Source organism: Rattus norvegicus, chromosome 9 (genome assembly GCF_021556685.1).
Source record: "Rattus norvegicus strain SHRSP/BbbUtx chromosome 9, alternate assembly SHRSP_T2T, whole genome shotgun sequence".
In the NCBI taxonomy this organism is placed as follows: domain Eukaryota; kingdom Metazoa; phylum Chordata; class Mammalia; order Rodentia; family Muridae; genus Rattus; species Rattus norvegicus.
Window position 1 is genome coordinate 120,206,992 of NC_141542.1, and position 21,903 is coordinate 120,228,894.

Below are 21,903 nucleotides of genomic sequence, written 5' to 3' on the forward strand. Positions count from 1 at the left end.
AGCTCCTTGCACCAAATCTTTAGGTCCTTGTGGCGACAGCCATGATGGTGCCTCCTGGCTGTCAGGTCCAGAGAGCTGTATTTATTGTTTAAATGTGCATTTCCATGACTTCATGTCACTGGGATAGCTTTGCTTTATCTCTCATGGATATTATATATAACGTATTATTTTATATAAAACATATTTTTATATATTTAGTGAGGCGTGTGTGAAAGCTTTTGTCCCATTCCGTAATCAGCGGTGCATTCTCTTACTATTTAGTCATAGGACTTCTTTGTATAAGTCTCATTGCATTCTTGATTGGATGTAAGTTTGGGGAGTGTTTTCTTCTACTCCATGCTTGTCTCCTTGTTCAGAGTAGTATCTAAAAGTCGTTGCCATGCTCAGAGTAATATAAGTTTTCTTCTACATGTAAACTAAGTGCTAATCCATATTATCTAAATAATAACTTAATACAACACACTTATGCTAAAAATGAATACAACTGCGTTATCGTAGTTCCTATAAGCAGACCAGAGGCTTCCACAGGGCACCAGACTTTAGGGAAAGGTAAAAGAGTAAAATAGATTCACCTAGGGCGTTTTCAAAAGCAACTCAACTGATCTTTGAAGACACGTACAGGGCCAACCTAGAGAGGGGGCGGGGCCAACCTAGAGAGGGGCGGAGCTAGCCTAGACGGGGGGGGGCCTAGAGGAGGCGGGGCTAACCTAGCGAGAAGGGGGCGGGGATAAAAGAGGCAAGGGAAGCCGGAAGAGGCAAGGATGATGGAGAGCAAGGGGAGCTTCAAACTATTCTGGTTCTGACACCACCTCCTAGCCTCTGCTAGAACACGGCAGAGGGCTGGGAAGAGTGTCCAGCAGCTTATCAGAGTGGGTAATGACAGTATGCTCTGTCCCTCATTGGCTAAAAGGGGCTTTGAGCCCGACAATTTCCCAGGCCTGGGCAATTATCCTAAAGATTGGATTTGGCCAATGAGTAGGACTCCCGGTGGACGGTCGCTGTAAGAACCAGAGACCTGGAGGGAGAGTAAAGCAATGTAAAGATGCACTTCTGGGTCCTGTGTGGTCCTCAGTGGAAGCATCAGGAAGGCAGAAAGGTACCAGGGAGCCTAGGGGCCAGATTTCTCTGTCTCTTTCCAACAGTCACTCGAGCTTCAGTTTACTTGTAAAAACGGATGATAGTAAGAGTTGTATAGATTCAATAAGGTGAAGTACTTTAAATGTATGTGGATATGTGTGTGTGTATGTATGTATGCATGCATGCATGCATGTATGAAGTGCGGCATCCATTGAATAGATGATGTGCTTGATCTAAACGTATATGTACATAGAATATATATTTTTACCCAGAAGTTTACTTTATGGTTTTGATCCAAATTCCCTGATATGTAGAAATAGAATAAATGTTTGGAAAACACCTACTAGAAGAGATTAGCAAGATAACTTTATAGTTATAAGTCCAGGATGTACATGATAGCAAACTAATCAATAAATTAGTAAATGATTCGACCTCTGCTTTATTTACTGTTCTATTGCTGTGAAGAGACACCATGACCAAGGCAACTTATAAAATAAGGCATCTAACTGGGGGCTTGCTTACAGTGTCACAGGGCGAGTCCATGATCACCATGGCAGGGAGCACAGCAGCAGACAGGCAGACATGGCGCTAAGCAGTAACTGAGAGCTCACACCTCTTCCATGAGCAGAAGGCAGAGAGTCTGGGCCTGGTATAGGTTTTTGAAACTTCAAAGTCTATCCCAGTGACACACCTCTTTCAACAAGGCCATGCTTCCTAGTCCTTCCTAAACTGTCCACCAACTGGGAATTAAATGTTCAGGTATATTAACCTGTGGGGGCCATTCTGCTTCAAACCACCGCAGCGTCTAATAGACTATTTGGTTGGAAATAGAACCTAGAACCTCGCAATAAGGCTTCCTGCAGTATAAGTGTGTCCCATTCTATTCCTCCCAAGGATAGTAACAGACAGGCTACGTGCTGACTTGTGAAGATGGGGGCAGACGTCAGTGTCTAGCAACACCCTGACAATTTCAAATGTAAATAGAAAATCAAAATGAAAACAGCATGGTGTTGTTGCTGCTGTTATTTATTCTATGTGGAAATCACAACACAATATGTAAAAGGCCAAATTGGACTTGCTAAGTTGAATTATTCCCCCCTTTAGTTTACTGCCAAGCAATAGCCTTTGTGTTATTTTCTGAATGAGGTATTATAAAACTGATATGTTTATGTTAATAGGGTCTGTAAATTTTAAATTTCCTTTGATTATCTAGAAATCCTCAAACATGGGGAAGTTCCTGAACTTTCTGGTCTAAATGGAAATAAAACTTGAGTGAATAAAAAGTGAGTGAAGTTTGTCTAAGATTGGACTGATCTCTTTTTCTAAGTAAATAAAATACCCCTTCAAATAGTGAGACAACTAGAAAACCCACAGTTACTGCTGATGTCAGCTTCCCTGAGACCCAGCCCCTCCTCCAGTGCCCTTGACTTACCCTTTCGAGGAAGGTCTGAAGTTGAATCTACGTCACGGTTCCGATAGCTCCCAAGGCCTTATCTTGAAGATTTCTTGTGAAATGGGCAAAAGAAAAGCATGATTTTAGATTTTACTTACAAAGATGTGATTTTCACAGCAAAAGATATTTACTCCTAAATATATTCAAATGCCAAGAAAATGGAATGATTAAAACTAATCTCTGTCCTCTAAGACAGAGGGAAGAGATAACAATGATCTCCGGGCATACGAACCATCAGCCATTTCGTTCTGCTCTTATCTGTTTTTTCCACAGTACTGACCCTGCCAACCCTTACAATAAGGTCTGTCATTCAGCCAGTGTCTTGTTCCTTTCCACTTCTCTCCTTGTGCCTGGGGGCTCCCACTCAGGCTCCTCTGTGGCATGGTGTATACCTGTGTGTTACACAAGCCAGTTCCTTACTTTAAACCTGACCCGCACCAGGCTACGTCTCTGACATTGTGCCAATAGCTTAACTTCTAGGTGTATCAGTTACTTCACATAGAAGTGGAGGTTACAATGTCTAGTTGCTAGGCCCCAGTACCTAAATGGAAAGATTATTCATCACTGGGTGAACCTGGAGGGGGTGGGTATGCATGTAATCAGTATGCATAGAAGAGAATCATGAAATTCTAAAAGAAGAAATACAATGTTTCTTTTTAATTTAAAAGAATCAGTGATCCTTCAGTGCTGGTGAAGCTGGTGGCATGCAGAAGCTTTTGGGTCCTGTGTCTAAAAGCAACTTTGTGAAAGTAAATCAGAAACCTTGAAGCCCAAGAGATGACATCAAACAAATAAGCCTGAACACCCCAAGGAAAAGCACAGCCGCCTCGCACTCCAGTGTGGAGTCTTTGTGACTCTAGGAAAGTGAATGAGAACTGGCCTGGGATTACATCCTCAGAGTCAAGGGAGTTACAAGCCCCAGGGAGGGCCTGAGAAGACCATCTGCAAGGGTGGAGCCAGCATTTGAACAGCCTGGTATAGAATGCATATGGAACAACAATGTTTAGAATACACTGAGCTATTAGCGAGTGTGTTCTCTCCTGATACAGTATCTAGAATGGCGATACATTTTATTCCACAGTGGAAGCTTTGACACCTCACGGCAGGGAATCTGAGAGTTCCCTAGGCTCCTGGACATGAAAATACAGAGAAATATCCCCAAAAAATTAATCATTTATGTATGGAAAAAATAAAATTATAAATGATCCATAGATCAAAAATGAAATACTAACAAGACTTCTAGAATACTTAGAGCTGAGTGACAAAATTTGTCACGTTCAAGAACCTGTGGCAAATGGCGCTCCAGGAAAGCATTTACTGGTGAAGGCCAGCAAGGATTAGGCAACATAACAAATATAATAAAAGGTGGGGGAAATGGCAAAATATAGTAATTAGGAAGAAATAAACTGTAATGATACTCAGAAAACATCTCAGATTTTTTTCTAAGTCAATGCACTCAAAATAATATCCTTTAGGAAAATTAAGACTAAAATTATAATGGAATTCTACTTCTAACTACACTAGCTAACTCTAAGGACAATGCTGGCTGACACCCGTTGTTAGGTGTGGAACAATGGGACTCCCCTACAGGGCCCGTGGGAGTGAGATAAGCTTTAAATACTTGGGAAACCAGTTTGTGCTTCTGAAAATGATTCGCATAGCTAAACTATGATCCAGAGAATTCATCTCAAAAGTGAAAACCAAGTCGTAAAAGCGTTGTACAGCAGCGTGTCCAGGGGGGTGATTCACGGGAGGTCATCAGGAAGATAAACAACAGGTGGGATGTCTAGATAGCAGGGCTATTCTCACTGGTAATAAATCACTGCTGTGTGAGCAGCTTGAATCTCACAAACACTGCTCTGACAGTCCACGCACCTCTCCTTTTCGGCTACTGTGACAAAAACATCCAGGCAAGAGGCGACTTAGGAGTGGAAACTTTATGAGTTCACAATTCCAGGTTACAGTCCATCGCTATTGTAAGAAACAAGACCCTCACTCTGTGATAACAAATTCAAGAAACTAGCAAAAGCCAGTTGTGATTCGAACGCTTGGGGGGAAGTAAGCACCAGTCTAGAGCAAAGGCTGGCAAGCACATTTGGTGTGAAATGGTGGTGGCTGTACTTCCTGGAGGAAAACGTGCTCCGTTTTTCCTTGTAAACTGGCACTCAAGAGAGTTATAAAGTCCTGCTCATCCAGTCGACCCCATTTTCCAGTTATAAACTCCTGCTCATCCAGTCGACCCCATTTCCCAGATTGCCCCTCGTCCTGGGTGGGGCTCGGGGCTCCCTCCCCTTTTCTGACATGAAGGTTCAGACTACCTAATGCTGAGATGATGAGACCATAGCGCAGAGCACTTCCCTACCACTGCGCTGATGCAGAAGTACCCAGGTCACCCTGGGGCAGGGTCAGCTCATAAAAGTGGGGAGCGCGGCGCCAACAGCGGCTTGACGCATGCGTGGTTGGCTTAAAGTACGAAATCCTAGGAATTGGACTTTTAAGACCACCAATTGTGACTAACAACCAGTACAAGCACTTTACCTTTTTAAATAAGCGATTCTCCGGAAGCACTAAGTATAAACACGATGAATATAAAACAGCTGTATCTATACTGTTGGAACAAATGTTTTAAATAAAGATGATTTAGGAGGCTTTGGGTGATATGGGTAAAAAAGTGATTAAAGTTTAAACAGCAGCTGCTTATATTTCTGTCCCACCAATCAACTGTTTACTCCTTTGGGAAAACTGTTATGAATTGACAGCACAGACCAAACCTCGCTCAGGCATAGTCTTAAACTGCCTTTACTCGCCACGGGAAGCCATTTGGCTTTGATGCAAACTGCTAATGCGGTAAACAGCCTACGAGCGGATTGCAGAACTGACTCTAATTGTCCATGGACTCCCATATAGGGCGTGTGCTGTGGGACAGGACACTTTACTTTCACCATCAGTATACAATATTTAAGAAGCATGTACGCAGAAACGAGAAATAAAAATTACTTTTAACCGAATTGTCTCTAGTACTACCAAACAGTGTCCAATACCCTTCACTTTAAGTGCAATCTGGTTGATGTTCCTGTGTATATGAGGATGATAAAAATATGGCACCTTCTCGGACTGAGTTATTTGGTGAGAAAGGACAGGCCCGTATGTCGATATGGTTGCACGCACGAAACAATGCTGACACAGTTATCATACTCCAGGGAAGTTTAAGGGGGAAACTGCCCACAAAAATAAAATACCACCTCATTCTGCAAATGTTCACCGACAACTAGAAAGCCATCTACTTTAACTTAGATGTATGGGTGCACAGGGATGGGGAGGCATCTCTAGGATGTGCCAGACTTAGGATGGGAGACACTCCAAGGAGTCTGTGAGGGTGACTCTAGGTGAGTCTCCTAGCAGTTGGGGACAGAAAGCCATCTTCTGAGGCCAGGCAGGACTTGCTGTGGAGGGATAAGAACACCAACCTACCCATGAAACCTTTTACCCAAAATCTGTCCTGCCTACAGAAGTGCAGGGACGGGTGACAGAGCAGAGACTGAGGGAACGGCCGACCAATGACTGGCCTAACTTGAGACCCATCCCATGGGCAAGCACCAAACACTATTAATGATACTCTGCTGTGCTTACAGACAGGAGCCTAGCATAACTGTCCTCTGAGAGACTCCACCCAGCAGCTGACTGAAACAGATGCAGAGACCCACAGCCAACAGTGGATAGAGCTTGGGGAGTCTCGTGAAAGAGCTGGGGGAAGGATTGGGGGCCCAGAAGGGGACAGGAACTCCACAAGAAGACCAACAGAGTCAACTAACCTAGACAATTGGGGGCCCCCAGAGATGGATCCACAAACCATAGACCATGCATGTGCTGGACAGAGGACCCCTGCACATGTGTAGCAGATGTGCAGCTTGGTGTTCATACAGGTCCCCCGACAACTGGAAGGGAGTCTGGCCTTGATTCTGTTGCCTGCCTGTGGATCCTGTTCCCCTCAACTAGGCTGCCTCTTCTGGCCTCAGTGGGAGAGGATGTGGCCAGTCCTGCAGTGACTTGATATAGTTTGTTACAGGGGTTAGAGGGGAGGGGGGTTCCTTTTCTCAGAGAAGGAGAGTAGGGGCAAAGGAGGAGAGACTATGGTGGGGGAGAGGTTGTGAGGAGACGAGAGAGCTTCTATCAGTATGTAAAGTAAATTTTAAACAAAAAAGTAAAAAAGAAATAGATTTACATCTTTCTCATATAATTTTTATCTGTTTTGGTACTGAATTTTATAAATGTACCTGTATTGTTTGTGTTTGTCTGGTTGCTTCAAAACAGGGTTTCTCTGTGTGTAGTCCTGGCTGTCCTGGAACTCACTGGTAGAGATCTGCCTGCCTCTGCCTCTGAATGCAGAGATTAAAGACATGAGGTACTAAGCAGCATAAATACCATTGTTTAATGAGCAAAGAATCTAGAATGTGGAATAAAACTGATAATTCTCTCTGGCTGAAACATTCTAGTACAACATACAAACCTTTCCGTTGTTCTCACTTTTGTCATTTGACCGTAACTAAGAAGGTCTGGAAGTCGTTTCTTAAAAAGTAGGAGAGCCACCAGAGAAAAGAGATTGGCCAGAAAGGTGAAGGGCTTCCCTAAGCTGAAGACGTGTAAAGTTTTGGGTTGAAAAGGTGAGGATAAAAACCAAACCACACAGAACTCATGCGATCAACCGATGAGCAACTGGAATGACCCGACTGCCTAAACAGAGAAGTGGCTGACCTGTGGTTCTCTATGAAGCCTTCACTATTAGACACAGAAGTGTAAGCAGCTGTGTGTGACAGAATATCCGAATTTCTCTGTGACAAAGTCTGGCTGGAAAAAGGGGGAGGAGGGGCATGAATCCATAGAGTGAAGAACAGCTCTGTCCTGATTCTGTGCTCTAGAACATTAGACATGACTAGAGGAAGCAAACTCTCGATCTTGAGGACACTGGGCATTAGTTAGTACAGAACTCTAATAGTGCAGGATAAATCGTGGTGATCAGGAAAGGCCTCCATGGTGTACAGAGGATACACAGTTTATCTGTATCCTCCTGACCAGTAATGACCTCTCCACAGAGGAGTGAGATCATGTAGACAATCAAGAAGAAAACTGTAGACTTTATTCTTTGCAGACAACCTCTCCTAGACATCTTGTAAAAAGCAATTATCTTAGTTAGGGTTTTATTGCTGTGACCAATACAAGTCTTAGAAAAAAAAAAAACAACATTTAATTGGGGCTGGTTTACAGGTTCAGAGGTTCAGTCCATCATCATCAAGGTGGAAACAGGGCAGCATCCAGGCAGGCATGGTGCAGACAGAGCTGAGAGTTCTACATCTTCATCTGAAGGCTGCTAGCAGAATACTGACTTCCAGGCAGGCAGCTAGGGTCTTAAAGCCCACACCTACAGTGACACACCTACTCCAACAAGGCCACACTTCCAAATAGTGCCGCTCCCTGGGCCAAGCATATTCAAACCATCACAGCAGTGTTACCAGTATCTGCTTCCTCACGCCATGTGGTGCTTAATCTCCATTGTCAGTTTGGCTGGAGGTAGGCACTTAGTAGGCCTTAGTGGGAATATCTGTGGGGCCTTAGACTGGAGAGAGAAGACACACCCTGAATGAACCAGCTGTTGGCAGGATGCCTTAGACTGAATAAAAGATGGCAGAAGAGCCCTGTAGCCACCCCTCTCTGCTTCCTGACTATGGATACAAAGTCATTAGGGACACCATGCCCTTGAGCCCTGCCTTCTCCTCCATGATGGACAGACTGTATCCTCTGTACCTTCAAGCCAAAATAAGTACTTCTTTCCTTAAGATACTTTCAACATATATTTTGCTACAACATGTATATTTTGTTACAACAACAAGGTAGTCACTAACAGGTATCCCACAGGCAAACTCAAAGTAACATCAATGACAAGGGCCTATGGAAATGAAATTTTATGTTATATAAATAACAGTGTAAAAATTCCCTTATCTGCAAATTGGCAGTAGTTGATGGAGGTTCTAGAATCCAAGAATGGGGCCTGAGAGAGGTCTTTGTCAGTAAAGTGTTTGCTTGTATAAAATCGCAAGGATGTTAATTTGATGGCCCTACCCCACCCTCAAAGTCAGCTAAAAAAAAATGGAGCGTGGTCGGGTTTGTTTGTCATCCCAGTGCTGGCTAAGGGGAGACTGGGGGCTCTTTAGAGCTCATCGACCAGCTGTACAGTCTTTTTGGAGAGCTCTAGGCTAAAGGCAGACCTATTCTCAAGAGCCCGTGCCTGATGGATATTTTTACAAAATTTACAAAATTTTTACTGCACCTCAGGCTCAGGGAACATTGCAGTGAGGAGGCAGAAAGATTCTAAGAGCCAGAGGGCCCAGATTTTGCTGAAAGGCAGTCATGCCAAAGTGGACAGGGAAACTCATGAGGCATCAGCCCCACACAAAGAACTACAGGGCTTAAGAAATGCTAAAAGTAAGGGGTTGGGGATTTAGCTCAGTGGTTAGAGCGCTTGCCTAGGACGCGCAAGGCCCTGGGTTCGGTCCCCAGCTCCAAAAAAAAAAAAAAAAAAAAAAAAAAGAAAGAAATGCTAAAAGTCAGAGAAATAGTCTTCCCCAGGGAAGAGCACAGCAAATGGTTATCCAATAGCAAATGACTAGCTTGGAAAACACAAGTAACATTATACAAACAGAGAAGGTTATAGTTATAATACATATGTATATACATAAGCATACATGCATGTAACAACAATTAATGAAAAGAGAATATGAATTTGAAAGAAGGCAAGAAGGGGTATGTGTGAGATGTATAAGAAGAAAAAGGAAATATGATGTAATCATATTATAATCTCAAAAGTAAAAGAAAAATAACAAACAAGATATGCAGAAGAGCAACACCTGAGGTTGGTCTGCATATGCACGCACACACACACACACACACACACACACACACACACACACACGCACTCAAGCACACACAACTGAAGAGCTTCAGGAAGTCCCTGAAACTGGCCAGGTTCACTGGGCTCCTCCTTCCCCAAGAGCAACAGTAAAGACTGCTGAGAGTCACTCTCAAACAAGCCAAGTTGCAAAGATTCCCAATCCTGCCAAGCAGGCTGGAAGAAGCTTAACTGCCTCGAAGAAGCTCAGACCAGCTGAGGAACCTGGAAAGGACAGTCTTGTCACCCTTTGAACTGACCACAGGCTGTGCAGTGTACCACAGGTTCCCAGTTTTGCAAGCTGTTACCCATTCTGGGGTGAGCTTGGGTGATGCAGCAGTCAAAGTTTATTGGTCAGAAATCCAACCAAACAGAACGTCCACAGACATCAGAGCACTCTCCCCTCTGAGAGTGGCGCTTGCTTTGTTTCTTTTGAGTGATGTAGAATGGACCAATGATTCAAGAGCAAGGAAGCAAAGTTGATGGCACTAATCATGAACGTGAGGATTCACAGTGAGTAGAAAACCGATACAATGCAAACCTTGAGTACAGGTTTTCAGTGAGCAAAAGAGCCACTGACTGAATTTAAAAGAGTCCTCCAATACGTGGCTATTAGCCCAAATGCTTGAATTACCCTAGATGCATAGAACACATGAAACTCAAGACGGATGATCAAAATGTGAATGCTTCACTCCTTCTTTTAAAGGGGAACAAGGATACCCTTGGCAGGGAATAGGGAGGCAAAGATTAAAACAGACACAGAAGGAACACCCATTCAGAGCCTGCCCCACATGTGGCCCATACATATACAGCCACCCAATTAGACAAGATGGATGAAGCAAAGAAGTGCAGGCCGACAGGAACCGGATGTAGATCTCTCCTGAGAGACACAGCAAGAATACAGCAAACACAGAGGCGAATGCCAGCAGCAAACCACTGAACTGAGAACAGGACCCCCGTTGAAGGAATCAGAGAAAGGACTGAAAGAGCTTGAAGGGGTTTGAGACCCCATATGAACAACAATGCCAACCAACCAGAGCTTCCAGGGACTAAGCCACTACCCAAAGACTATACATGGACTGACCCTGGACTCTGACCTCATAGGTAGCAATGAATATGCTAGTAAGAGCACCAGTGGAAGGGGAAGCCCTTGGTCCTGCCAAGACTGAACCCCGAATGAATGTAATTGTTGGGGGGAGGGTGGTAATGGGGGGAGGATGGGGAGGGGAACACCCACATAGAAGGGGGGAGGGGTTAGGGGGATGTTGGCCTGGAAAACGGGAAAGGGAATAACACTCGAAATGTAAATAAGAAATACTCAAGTTAATAAAAAAAAAAAAAAGGACAGCACTGGGTTCTAGGTATTCTGGGAAGGAAAAGTACCTTATATTCAGGTAAACCTGATTCACTGGGGATGGTCCTTTAATCCATGTTATTGACCTGACTACCTGGAATAGTTGTTCAGAGAAGAGAAAAAGCATGCTGCCATATAGAAGTAGACAAAAAAAAAAAAGACAAAAAAAAAAAAAAAAGAGTCCTCCAAGTCAATAACGGAGCACAAAACAGAAGGAATTCCTTCTGAAGACTACTGCCAGTACTAAGGGCATTTCTCAGGAGTTCCATCACTATTCCCTCATGAGTTGCTCAATTCCTACCCTAGAAAAGGGGCAGAAAACTGATATATCCTTTCAGATAGCTCTCAGAAGCAACCTGGGGTGCGATTAAAAATTCATTGCTCTTCCTTGAACTCTAATCCCCGGGAATCAGAAGACTCGCCTGTCTTAAAGAATCTACAAGGCTGAACACCAAACTCCCTGGTTACGGGATAAGAAGTTGCAGACTAGGACCAAGTTCCCTGGGCTATTTTTGGCCTTTCTGAAAGCATTTACTGCCCACCTCTGTGTCTGACCTTACCTCCTTGTGACTGTCAAAACCATTCAAATGTATTCTTAGCAAACCACCATCTTCCACCCACCCAGAGGCTCAGAACATAACCAGAGAGCGTTTAAAACTTGTAAGGTGGCTTCTTCACTTTGCCATAACTTGTACCTACGATTCTCCTTGACTTAGGACAGTCTTTGTTCTGTACCTAATAAGATTTCGTGACACCATTCCTCTAGCACGACATGATTATTTAGGGTAACGCAAATCTCTGATCCTAGACTGTGGTCACCCACTTTTGGATTAAGAATAAACCATCTTTTATTCTCTGAGGCAAGGGCTGTGTTGTGGCACTGATATTTATATATGCTGGTCTTTACCTGAGCTTGAATCCAGGTGTTTTTAAGGCTTCACAGATTGTTTTCCTCAGAACTCAGAAGCATCTGAAGGTTTGAGTCTGTGATGATCTCCTGGGTCATATCCATTTGAATCAGCTGAAATAGCACAATAGTATATAGCTATCGATATAACTCAGTATGAATCTGCATATATACTCTTGCAAATGTATTTATGCGTTTGATCTTAGAGTGCTGTTCCGTGCAGACTTCATGAAGGATATCTCTTTTAAGAATTAGAAGAACTTGGGATTTTACATATCTAAGCCCCAAATCCTTACATGAGCAATAAAGAACTCGTCTGTGCTTGCATTTCATTTTAATACGCCCTTTTCCTCCAAGTGTGGCATGACCAGTCCATTGTCACCTTGAGTGCAACAAGCCCAGTAGCTGTGAAATAAACAGAGTGGGATAGTGAGGGTGGCTCTGTGGTGATGATTGACTGACAGTTCCTAACGGAAGGAGGGGAAGAAGGGGATCGCAGGTTGGGATTTCAGCCATTAGCTCCTCCCGGCCCCCAAGAACTACACATGATCTTGGGAGATCCTACAGGACAGGAACTGGACAGTTCAGTGAAGGTGGATTTTTATGTAGCAGCCTTCCTTGTGGTTGCTTCTGCAATGCAGTGGAGGGCCGCTGCTTCCCGCCATCCCTGTTCTCGTCAGTATACCTTGCCATGCACACTCCAGCAAGCAATCTAAATGAAATCACGGTTTCACACATCAGGCTTGGGTGGAGTCGTCACGTTGACTTATTAGCACCCTCACTGGAGTGAGCAAACACTGCTCACATTTCCCCCGAGAAATGTTGCACCACAGTTTTTTTTTTCTTTTTTTTTTTTCTTTTTTTTTCTTTTTTTCGGAGCTGGGGACCGAACCCAGGGCCTTGCGCTTGCTAGGCAAGCGCTCTACCACTGAGCTAAATCCCCAACCCCTTTTTTCTTAAAAAGATTTTGAAACTGTATTCTGAGAAGAAATATACAGAATGATATGAGGAGAAGGTTTTTGAATAGACCTTGAGGCTCAAACTTTGGAGGTTTCACAGACGGTTGACTCAGCCAATATAAGACAATGTAAGAGAATAACAGCAGATTATTTCTTATAGAGTAAATCTGCTAGCAGCAAATGCCCTCACCTTTCATTTATCTTGGAATCCCACATTTTACCCTCCCTTTTTGTTTTAAGTCTTGCTAGGATGGTATCTAGCTTTAGTTGTTTTTTTTTAACTTTTAGAACTTTTGAATACATTCTTCTGTTGCTTTTCTGGCTTTGTTGTTGCTAACAAGAAGTCAATTGTCAATCTGTATTAGTCAGGGTTTCTCTAGAGGAAAAGAAGTATAGAATGAAACTCTCTCCCTCTCCCTCTCCCTCTCCCTCTCCCTCTCCCTCTCCCTCTCCCTCTCCCTCTCCTCCTCTTCCCCTCTCCCTCTCCCTCTCCCCTCTCCCTCTGCGTGTGTGTGTGTGTGTGTGTGTGTGTGTGTGTGTGTGTGTGTGATCTGTGGTCCAGCTAATCCAACACTGGCTGTCTAGGAATGGAAAGTCCAAGTACCCTGTAGTTGCTCTGTCTCATCTGGTCTTCAGTAGATGCTGGAATCACAAAGAAGTCGGCTCCGGTGCCAGTGAAGGAATGGACTAGCAAGGCGAGAGCAAGCAGGTGAAGAGCACAAGCTTCCTTCTTCTAAGTCCTTCCATAGACTTCCAGAAGGTGTGGCCAGGATTAGCTGTGTCTTTACACTTCAGATTAGGCAGAAGTTACTCACGGGTATGCCTTTTACTTGGGGTTTTTTAGTTCATTCCAGATGTAGACAAGTTGACATCCGAGAGCAGCCGTCCCATTGTGTGAACCCTTTTATGAGCAGAGCACTGTTCTCTCTTGCTCCTTTCCAGTTACATCATCTTCGTAGCTCCTTGTGGCCTGTCTATGCTGACAAGTCTCAGTGTGAGCCCCAGCGTGAGCCCCCCTGCTTCCTCGCATCGGAACTCACTGCTCCTTTGGAGCACGTTTGGGATGTTTGTATCTCTGGGTTTGGGGTTGTTCTGTTTTTGAATTGTTTTTGTTTCTCCTGCATCTTTCTCTTCTCCCCTAGTGTTCTTGTTAGACAAACCTAAGTATGCTGTAAAGGGCTCACTTTTCCTCTCGTTCTTTGGTCAGCTTTGGTTTTTAGACTTTCAATTCCAAATGTTTCATTTATTTCATATGTAGAGTGTGTGTGTGTGTGTGTGTGTGTGTGTGTGTGTGTGTGTGTGTGTTTCTGCCTTTATTGGTATTCTACATTTTACTAAATGCTTGCTTGATTTCTTCCCTGATTTCTTTAAATATGGACTCTTTAAAGGATTGGGCTGTTAATCTGACAGCTCGTCCCTTTTAAGAAAAACCTTACTCACTTTCTCCTCCTGTCTATAAGTCGCATTTTCCTGATCCTTGCATGTTTTGCCAACTTTTTTTTTGAAAAATGACCATTTGAGGTAATATTGTAACAGCAATTATGGGCACATTCTCCACATCTAGAGGTTATTTTTCTTCCTCCTCTGGGCTCGTGCACACGTGCCTTGGCTAGGTTATTTCAATTCCCTTTCAGTGTGAAGCCTTTGGTACCACACTGAAAGCACAGCCACGCACACATACAGTACTCACGGGGAAACAGTGGATTTGTCATGCTGTCTTTGACTGTCTTCTCTCTCTCTCTCTCTCTCTCTCTCTCTCTCTCTCTCTCTCTCACACACACACACACACACACACACACACACACACACACAGTAGGCCCCCTATGTGTTAGATCCAACCCATTAGTCTCTGGTAATTGTCAAATGATTGTTTCATTACTTTAAAAATATTCTACAGAGGGCTAGAGGGATGGCTCAGTGATTAAGAGCACTGACTGCTCTTCCACAGGTCCTGAGTTCAATTCCCAGCAACCACATGGTGGCTCACAACCATCTGTGATGAGATCTGATCCCTCTCCTAGTGTGTCTGAAGACAGCTACAGTGTACTCATAAAAATAAAATAAATAAATCTTTAAAAAAAATGTTCTACAGAACAAAATTGGTCAGCAAAATGATGGGTGTAGTCTGGTTTCTGTTGGTGGGATAAAACAGTAACCAAAAGCAACTCAGGGAGGAACAGTACAGTCCATCACTGGTGGGCAGCCACGGTAGAAACTCTGTCAGGAGCTTGGAGCAGAAAACGTAAAGGAACACTGCTTGCTCTGCTGGCTCACGGGCTTGTGCTTACCAAGCTTTCTTATACAGCTGAACACCACATGGCCTAGGGATGGTGCAGCCCAGAGTGGGCTGGTTCCTCCTACATCAGTCAGTAATGAAAGCAGTCCTCAACAGTGTGACCGGGACCGTCTGTCAACTGAGACTCCAGTCTCACATCATTCAAGGCTGCGCCAAGCGGAGAGTCGAAGTTAACTAGGACACCGACCCAATTTAATTTGGGTATAGGTTCCTTTGAGGCAAGTTTTTGAGGTTTGTTCTGACCTAAGAAGGGCTCCCTTTAGCTACCCCTACCGATCTCAGTGAACTAAATGGCAGGAGCTGCTGTATTAAAGGGACTATGTTAGATTGACCAGTGTGGATCAACAGATGGACATCCAGCATGTTTCCATTTCTGGGCTTTTATAAATAGAGCAGCAGTGAACATAAATCGCCAGGTGTCTCTGAGGCAGGATACAGAGTCCTTTGGGTATCTGTCCAAGAGTGGTGTCTTAGTTAGAGTTTCTATTGCTACAGCATGACCACAGAAGCAAGGGGAGGGGATGGTTATTTAACCTACACCCCCATATCGCTGTTCATCATCAAAGGAAGTCAGAACAGGACATCAAATAGGGCTGGACCCTAGGGGCAGGAGCTGATGCTGAGGCCATAAAGAGGTGCTGCTTACTGGCTTGCTCCCCATAGCTTGCTCAGCCTGCTTTCTTATAAACCACCAAGCCAGGGATGGCCCCACCCACAAGGGGCTGGACTCTCCTCCATCAACCACCGATGAAGAAAATGCCTTACAGCCAGATACTATGGCTGCGGTTTCTCAGTTGATGTGTCCTCCTTTCGGACAACTCTGGTTTCTGGTTAGTGTATCAAGTGGACAGGAGACCGGCCAGCGCTGGTGGTATAGCTGGGTCACATGGTGGATCTATTTTTAGCTTTTTAAGGAACCGCCACACTGACCTCTATGGAGGCCGTATCCGTTTTCACTGCCGCTGACAGTGACTGAGTGTCCCCCCTCCTACTTCCATGCAGTCACTTGTCATCATTGGGGTTTTTTATTATTTATTTAATATTGTGCTAACCACCTTGACAAGTATAAGAGACAAAGTCCATGTCTTCACATACATAGCTGCTTTGCCTCCCGGGGAATGTCCCCAAGATGTCACTGTAACAACTGAGGTGCAGGTAGCCATGTAGACTTACGTTTCACGGTGAACATTCAGGATGAACAGGAGCGAGGGATGTCAGGGCTCAATGGTCTTTGCTGGATGGCTGCCGCGTCTCCTCTCTGTGGGGAGAGAACAAGAGTCCGACCTCTCAGCCTCATCATCAGAAATGTAACGTCTAACTTGGGTCGGAAGAGTAGGCAGACTACTAGCAAACCGCCCTTGACGAGAGACAGCAGGGCTGACCATGAAGAAACTCCAGGAAAATGGATTTCCATTTTCTTAGCCACGCTGACAACTGGAAAAGCTCACTCAAGTTCACCTTAGGGGATGTACCGGCTGGTTTTGCGTGTCAACCTGACACAGCTGGAGTTATCACAGAGAAAGGAGCCTCCCTTGAAGAAATGTCTCCAAGAGACCCAGCTGTAAAGCGTTTTCTCAATTAGTGATCAAGGGGGCGGGCCCTTGTGGGTGGTGCCATCCCTGGGCTGGTGGTCCTGGGTTCTATAAGAAAGCAAGCTGAGCAAGCCAGGGGAAGCAAGCCAGTAAGTAACATCCCTCCATGGCCTCTGCATCAGCTCCTGCTTCCTGACCTGCTTGAGTTCCAGTCCTGACTTCCTTTGGTGATGAACAGCAATGTGGAAAGTGTAAGCTGAATAAACCCTTTCCTCCCCAACTTGCTTCTAGGTCATGATGTTTGTGCAGGGATAGAAACCCTGACTATGACAGGGAAGATGAAGAATGAATGGGTCAGGGCCCGTGTACTCTTTCTATGGAGTTACACTGGTGCCTGCCCTTTGATTAACCTGCCTGGCTTTGAAACATTCACTGGTTTTCCAAGTTAACGTTGTTTCCACCTTTCTTTCAGTTACATTTATTTCTTCTGGCAGGCAGAGTCAGCTCCTGGAGTACAATCCCAGCTCAGTGCCTCGTGCTGGGTTATCCTTTCCACTAATAACCCAACACTCTGTGTGTGCCCAGCTACTGACACCTCGTCATTTATAAACGTTTTCGGGATGCATTCAGGAAATGACCAGATGCAGAAGCAGAATAGATCTTAAGTGGGCAAAAGCTAGATAAAAGAGTAAAAAGGAATAAAGAAATAAGGTAGGGTGAGGTAGGTATGTTCGTGTCATAAAATCACATTTATTCATTTGCCAGGGGTGTGCTACAAGTTTGTCTTAAAAATAATGCTCAAAGCCACAATTTACTGTGTTCAGAAGCTTAAAATCTAACGGGTTGTAAGAGAAACAGTCACTCCTGGTAAAGTTACAAGACATTTTCCCCTAAGCGACCATAAAGAAGACAGACTCTAATGGAATGAATACCATCCTCAAGGTAAGAATAATCAAGAGTTTCATGGGGTGGTCTCTGGTGCTCAGTATAAATATATGGTGTTCCAGTAAGCAATAACCAATCTGACGTCCCAGCTTCTGGTCCTGAGGAGCTTATCGCCGCAGAACAATCCCTCTGTGCTCGAAGAGTAGCTCTAGCTCCCAAGGATAGCACCACCTGCTGGGCATCATCTGCAACTGCACGGAGATGCCTGTCACTGACTACTGTGGTGCAGGATTCTGTGTCTGTCCAGAGCTGATGATAGATAGAATAGATAGAATAGATAGAATAGATAGATGATAGATGATAGATAGATAGATAGATAGATAGATAGATAGATAGATAGATAGATAGATAGATAGATAGATAGATAGATGATAGATAGATGATAGATAGATGATAGATAGATGATAGATAGATGATAGATAGATGATAGATAGATAGATGATAGATAAATGATAGATAAATGATAGATAGAGATAGATAGAGATAGATAGATAGATGATAGATAGATGATAGATAGATTGATAGATAGAAGATAGATAGATAGATAGATAGATAGATAGATAGATAGATAGATAGATAGGAGATAGGAGATAGAGATGGATGGATGGATGGATGGATGGATGGATGGATGGATGGATGGGTAGGTAGGTAGATAGATGATAGATAGATAGATAGATAGATAGATAGATAGATAGATAGATGAGGTAGGTAGATAGATAGATAGATAGATAGATAGATAGATAGATAGATAGATAGATAGATTCCCAGACTCTGAGAGTGCTCCATGAAGAGAAAAGATGTTCTCAAGAAAACAACAGCACCCTACCCTGATAGCCTACCTTGAGGAATAATGAATTAAATTTCAAACCATGCCACAGAGTAAGCTTTTATATTGTGAGTTTCTGTAGTATTTACATGTATGAGTGTGTGTATGCAAGGTGGGGTGGGGGAAGGGATTGTGATATGTCTGTATGTATGGGCGTGCATGTGTATATTTGTGTGTGTGACTCTGTGTGTGTGTGTGTGTGTGTGTGTGTGTGTGTGTGTGTGTGTGTAAGCCAACAAGTGTAGAAATATAAGACCCAGAATTAATTCTGCTTGTACATTGTTGGTTTCATTCTGATGATACTTTATTTAGGATTTCTCGACCTGTGTTCAGGAGATTTTGGTCAATCGTTTTGTGTTTCTCAATCCACGTTTTAGCCACAAGTGAAGTCCTACTTCTTTCTGCAGCTCTTACCATGGACATATTTTTCTGCCCTGCTGTGGCGGGTACCATGGCCCTGGAATCTCACTCTGCCTTCGTTTTGTTGGTCCTCAGTGTCCTCACGGAGGCAGCACTCTCGGTTGGGTGCTCTTGGCAAGACTGGTGAATTTTCTTTTGCAACTAAAAGCACAATCTAAAACTTTTTGTAAATTATTTCTTCTACTCTTTGAGATTATAGTGTAAGAACATCATCTCCCCTCTCTGTGCCCTCCCATACTCCCCTCCCCACTCACTTCAAGATCCATGGCTTCCTTTTTCATTAAGTGTTGTTACATACATGCTTGTACATATACATATGTTATATACATGTATACGTATGCATACATGTTTCTAAATCTGAATAGGTAATTGGAGAAAGTCTGCCTTTCTGGTAGATCCACGTAGCCTTCTTTCTTACTTTCTGTTTCTTCTACCTTCCTGGGTGAAATGATCATGAAGATGAGAAGCATGTAGGAAATTGACCAACAGAGGTGCAGAACACACAGCACTGGGAAACCACAACTAAGCTCTCTCATGTGTATCTTGGTGTTGTTACTGAAAGGACAAGTCCCTGTTTGGGTGAACTACTGGTGTTAAAGTTCGAGGGGTGTGTTTCATCAAATGCAACCCCCTAAGCCATTCCTCACACTCCTGAAAATCAAATTCAATGTATTTCCTCAGGGAATCTTCTGGAACTAAGGAACATATGTCCTGCATAGCACTTCATGGTTTACGAAGTACATCCACATACAACGAATTTACATATTCCTATCAACCTTGTGGCCAAAGCACATTTCCCCACCCTCTTATCTCTCTGGAGTTGAGGCAATCTAGCCTCATGCTGTCAAGTGCATGACAGACCAATGACCCCTGGACTTCTACCTACAGTCTGACTTCATTCAAAATCTAGATTTATTTTTCAGACTGTTTTGGACTCCTAACATGTAGACAAATACTTAGAAAGCCATATGTGTTGCCTTCCTCCCCTGACCCCAAACACTGCTCTTAACCTGGGATTTCTATTTACAATTTACCAATGAACAAGATGAGCCACTTCTCAAATCCCCATTCCCTGAACTACCCAAAGCAATCAGTCCTCAACTCACACCTACTCTACACAAAAAACATCTACCACCACCAAATGGCCACGGTTTGCACTTTGGGGGCTGTTATTAAAAGCATCTAACTGGTCTTCTATAAGATAGGCATTATAGAGGGAAAAATTAATGACTACTTTTAGTTATTCGAATAGTTATAGAGCCTGTGCAAGATGCTAGATTCCATGATGTTAGAGTCGTGGTGTCAACAAAGCATCCGCTGTGTTACTGTGGGAAACTGGTAGCCCTAAACAGTTAACACAGATGTTACTGCTGAAATACAGCACAAAGCACTGGGGGTAAAATAATTCATTAGTGTGCTAGAGTCATTTTGAGGGAGTGCGGGCTTGTACTGAATAAACCAGAAACATTTGAAGAAATGAACGAAGAAGAAAGAAGAAGAAGAAGAAGAAGAAGAAGAAGAAGAAGAAGAAGAAGAAGAAGAAGAAGAAGAAGAAGAGGAAGAGGAAGAGGAAGAGGAAGAAGCAAGAAACCACAGTTAATTTAAAATAGTAATTCTCGAAAGTGCAGTGTGAAATATAATCTCTTACATTGAAATCCATTCAAAAAGCTATGTGATTAATTATTTTAATCACCGGACTGGATTGAACCCTAGACTGAACAAATTTATGTAGACTGTCATGCTGCAAGATTTGGGGGGGGGGTTATTAGTATGTGTGCATATATAATGAATCCTGAATGACAATGTGATATGTAATTTTCTCCAAATTTATTGACAAGAAGAACTTTTTAGAACAGTACTTCCTGGAATTAATTATATGAATGAATACATTTTGGGGGAACGTTCAATAGTTCTCAGGAAGATGAAAATCTAGCGCTTACCTTGCAGCCAAAGACTTACATGAAAAATCAAAACATTCCTGAGACATCGCTCGTACTGAACAAGCTCCAGCAAAATGCCTGGTTTCTTGGCAGTTTGTCCGCATGCTTTTCCTTCTAGAAAGTTAATATTAATCTCTGGACAGCCTTTTAAAGCTTCAATTAAAACAAGCTTTGAGATATGTAGGCGACATAAAAGGCGACTTTTGAGAACTTTTAAAAACAAGATCAAGTCTTTGGAAATGTAGCTTCCATTAGGGAACACCAGATTTAAACTATAACCCTAAAGAACAAAGTGAATGTGACCAGAGACCACAGAGAAGACAGCATCGATCGGATGGACTTTAATTATAGACTTCTACCCCACTCTTCCCTACCCCTAGGAATACTTCCTGACTGATAACTTTGACATTATTTTCTAGGTTACTTGTGAGGTTTTGTTTTGATTTGATTTGATTTGTTCCCATCTATTCTTTGCCCTTTATGTGTGTGCCAATCTTCACGTTGGAATTTTCTCTTTGGAAATCCAAACGTGGACGTGTCCAAGAAGGAAGGATGGGAAGGTGGTAAGAAGACGGGCGGGAGGGAGAGGAAGAGTTGAACTGCTGGAGAACATGGAGACTGATCAGCAAGGCAACTGGAGATGCCCTGGAGCTGTTACCAGAGCTGCCCCACCTTCTATACTCTCCCCCAAAACACTGCCTCTACCAAATGCGGAAGTTGCAGGGCAGAGACTAATCTGGAGTCTGATGCGGTAAGCGTGGTAGATAGGCCTAGAGTCCCCAAAGACTAGAAGTCTCTTCAAATAGCCAGGGCTTTGGGACTCTGAGGGGTGAAGTTCAACCTACATTTGTGTCTTTTGTGGTCCAGGTTACTAAAGGGCAGGACTGTCGCCAGCAATTGGAGCTACAATTACTCACCCCAGCGCTCCAGGCTCTCCAGCTGGTCGCTAAGAATGCTGTGCAAGTCGCTCTTGGAGCCAGCGGGTTGACCTTTAACTGTCTCAAGGGTTTAGCCAATCACAAGCTGTCATTCCACCAGCCCTACCCCACCCGTACCTCGCGTGTATTCAGTTTATAAGCAATAAGTTCAAACAAGCAAACACAGCTCGGATTCCATGTGTACTGTGTGTAGCCTCCCAGCAGCCGCACAAACGCCTCGGCAGCAGTCAGCGCTTCCTCCATGCCTACGACTCTGTTATACCGTATATCTTTGAAAGAAGTAGCTTTTGGCAAATTTCTTTCTTTAGAAGAAAAT

At 43.6% G+C, this 21,903-nt stretch overlaps 1 protein-coding gene across 5 annotated transcripts in view; it reads right to left on the reverse strand.

Moving 5' to 3' along the window:
- Tmem232 (transmembrane protein 232) overlaps window positions 1–21,651 on the reverse strand; it is a 255,084-nt gene extending 233,433 nt beyond the window's left edge. For 3 of the 5 annotated variants that reach the window (XR_015628864.1, XM_087567424.1, XM_087567423.1), the window contains exons 1-4: window positions 21,567–21,651; window positions 16,160–16,244; window positions 11,732–11,845; window positions 2,510–2,582 (exon numbers count right to left, since the gene is read on the reverse strand). The gene's annotated coding sequence lies outside the window, so the exon portion shown is untranslated. Of the gene's footprint in view, window positions 1–2,509; window positions 2,583–6,804; window positions 6,927–11,731; window positions 11,846–16,159; window positions 16,245–21,566 lie in introns of those variants that run through there. The other 2 variants (XR_015628865.1, XM_087567425.1) reach the window with 2 other exon arrangements.
- Between the last annotated feature and the right edge of the window lie 252 nt (window positions 21,652–21,903).